We start from the raw sequence: 3,502 nt of genomic DNA, 5'->3' as shown, positions 1-3,502 counted from the left end.
CCGTGAATTTATTCATAAAAATATAAACATGAGTTTAATAATTCTAAGATAAGAAATGTAATTAATCTAACACAATTATATCATCTTGATTAAAATAGTATTTTGAAATCGTGCATTTGAGATTTATTTATTTAGTTTACTTACTTTAAAATCTTAGTTTTTAATCACCCTCTTCAAACAAAATATTTTTTTCTTCACCAAAATGTTTTAACTAGCATTCATAAATAATTCTTTTCATAGTCCCTGTGGGTACGAAAACTCGACATTTACTTGTCACTTTATTATTTGTTACGATTGTGTACACTTGCACATTTTCGTCGTTCCAAGTTTTTGGCGCCGTTACCGGGGACTGTTTTAAAAAGTTATTATTTGTGAATTTGTTAGTTTTGCATTTTGATTTAATTTTCTGTTTAAATTCTAACTTAATTAATTTTTCTGTGATTTTTTCAGGTGTTTATGAGTGTTGACTGAATCATTGATTTACTCCCTATAAACCTTGAGATTGAATGAACTTTTTGACAGCAAAGAAGACAAGCAAGTCAGAGAAGGACCGAAGAGATGATATTTGAAAATCTGAATCAAGGAACAGAGCAAATCCTACTCAAAATCCTATCCTTATTGCTAATGATAGGGATAGAGCTTTAAGATAGTATGTCGTGCCAGTATTTCATGATCTTAATTCGGGTATTAGGAGACCTGAAATTGAGGCACAACTATTCAAGCTGAAGCTAGTCATGTTCCAGATGCTTCAGACAATGGGCCAATTCAGGGGAATGCCTACTGAAGATCCTCACCTACACTTAAGACTGTTTATGGAGGTGAGCGATTCTTTCAAGTTAGTAGGAGTACCCGAAGATACATTACGATTGAACTTGTTCCCATATTCACTAAGGGACAGAGCTCGAGCCTGGTTGAACTCATTGCCACCAAACTCAATTTCCACATGGCAAGAGTTAGCAGAAAGATTCCTCATGAAGTATTTCCCGCCTAGCAAGAATGCTAAGTTGAGGAATGAGATCACTACTTTCCAACAAATGGATGATGAGTCCTTGTATGGGCATAGGAAAGGTACAAAGAATTATTAAGGAACTGCCTTCATCATGGAATCCCACATTGCATCCAACTTGAGACATTTTATAATGGTCTCAATGCTTACACGAGGATGGTAGTGGACGCTTCTGCTAATGGTGCTCTCCTTTCTAAGTCTTATAATGAGGCTTATGAAATCATTGAGAGGATTGCCAACAACAATTACCAATGGCCAACCAATCGAGCAGCACCAGGTAGATGAGTTACTAGAATACATGAAGTAGACACTCTTACTTCACTCGCATCTCAGGTATCATCAATATCCTAAATGTTAAAAAATCTTACTTCTAATGGATCTAATAGTTTTGCAGCATAGCCACCAAATCAATTTGAAAATATAGCATGTGTTTATTGTGGGGAAGGACATTTGTTCAAAGAATGTCCATCGAACCCAGAATCCGTGTATTACATGGGTAACCAGAACCAAAATCGAGGAAGGCAAGGACTACAATCCAATTTCTATAACCCTTCTTGGTGAAATCAACCCAATTTTTCCTGGAGCAATCAAAAGGTTGGAACCAGTAACACTTACGCCCAACCAAGACCAACCCAGTCGCCTAATTTCCCCCAACAAGTTCAGAAACCAACTCAAGCTGAATCATCCAATAGCTTAGAGAATTTATTGAAAGCATGCATGGCGAAAAATGATGCCACTCTGAGGAATTTAGAGAATCAAATGGGCCAGCTTGCTATTAAACTCAGGAACCGACCACAAGGTGCTTTACCTAGTGATACGAAAAATCTGATGGATCTGGGGAAGGAGCATTGCAAAGCGTTGACATTGAGGAGTGGAAAGACAGTAGAGCCCAACACCATCGAAGCTGAAAATGAGCAAGCTGACACTCAAGATTTAGAGGAAGTTCAACTGAGTGTTCAAATTCCAGTTTCACAAGAACCAGAATCTACAAACCCGACAAGGTAATTTCAGAACTAGCAAATTCTGATCAACTAATAACTTCGTTAGATATAGAATTGCTACAGAAGACAAATCAACCAGTTCTAGTAAAGAAACCACCACCACCCTACCCTCAAAGACTTCAGAAGCAGAAGTAAGAGATTCAATTCAATAAGTTCCTAGACATACTCAAGCAACTTCATATCAACATCCCATTGGTTGAAGCACTTGAGCAAATTCTGAACTATGTCAAATTCATGGAGGATATCCTGTCCAAAAAATGAAGACTTGGAGAATTTGAGACGGTAGCTGTAACGAAGGAATACAGTGCATATCTTCAAGACAAACTACCCCCAAAGTTGAAGGATCGTGGCTGTTTTGCCATACCTTGCAACATTGGAGCAACATATTGTTGTAAGGCACTATGTGACTTAGGTGCGAGTATTAACTTGATGCCTATGTCAATATTTAGGAAGTTGGAGATAGGTGAAGTTAGACCAACTACGGTTACACTTCAATTAGCGGATCGATCCTTAGCACATCTAGAAGGAAAAATTAAGGATGTATTGGTACGTGCACATAAATTTATCTTCCCTGCTAATTTTGTTATCCTAGACTTTGAAGCAGACAAAGAAGTGTCAATTATCTTAGGAAAACCGTTCTTAGCAACCGGAATAACCCTTATTGATGTGCAGAAGGACGAGCTTACTCTACGTGTTCAGGATGATCAGGTAACATTAACGTTTTTAAGTCTATGCGATTTCCTGACACAATTGATGATTGTTCTATAGTATCTGATTTAGAGGATTTAATAGTGGAGAAGGAGCTCAACTATGTTGAGGATCCATTGCAACAAATTTTTCCATAAGATCCTCCGAATGATAAAGAGGAGGATGAATACTTTGCGTTGTTAGAAGCTAATCAAAAGGGATTTAATCCACAATCCTATTTTGAATATTTGGAATTAGAGAAAAGGGATTATGTCCAACCAAAAGCGTCAATCGAGGAGCCACCTAAATTAGAACTCAAGGTACTACCTTCACATTTAAAATATGTTTATGTAGGTAGCGCTTCTACTTTGCATGTGATTGTTTCAGCAGAATTAACTAGTGAGCAAGAAGAGAAACTCATCCTTGTATTGAAACAATTCAAGAAGGCTATTGGATAGATCATAGCCGATATTCACGGTATTAGTCCACCTGTATGCATGTACAAGATCATACTAGAAGATGGAGAAAAAGGGATGATTGATGAACAACGAAGACTGAACCCCATTATGAAAGACGTAGTAAAGAAAGAAATCATCAAGTGGTCAGATGCAGGTATAATTTAACCCATCTCAGACAACTCATAAGTAAGTCCGGTCCAATGCGTACCAAAGAAAAGAGGTATTATAGTAATCAAAAATGATAATAATGAGTTGATACCAACAGTTACAGGATGGAGAATTCGTATCGATTACCGGAAGCTGAACAAGGCGACTAGGAAAGATCACTTTCCTTTGCCGTTTTTGGACCA

At 37.4% G+C, this 3,502-nt stretch overlaps 1 non-coding gene across 1 annotated transcript; it reads right to left on the bottom strand.

Moving 5' to 3' along the window:
- Window positions 1–1,001: 1,001 nt before the first annotated feature.
- Window positions 1,002–1,107, bottom strand: LOC121231722 (small nucleolar RNA R71). The gene has a single exon (XR_005929777.1). It is a non-coding gene; the product is annotated as a small nucleolar RNA R71 (small nucleolar RNA).
- Between the last annotated feature and the right edge of the window lie 2,395 nt (window positions 1,108–3,502).

This window comes from Gossypium hirsutum, chromosome A06, assembly GCF_007990345.1.
Source record: "Gossypium hirsutum isolate 1008001.06 chromosome A06, Gossypium_hirsutum_v2.1, whole genome shotgun sequence".
Classification (NCBI taxonomy): Eukaryota; Viridiplantae; Streptophyta; class Magnoliopsida; order Malvales; family Malvaceae; genus Gossypium; species Gossypium hirsutum.
The sequence above is the reverse complement of the archived record's forward strand: the minus strand, read 5'-3'. Positions and strand labels throughout refer to the sequence as shown.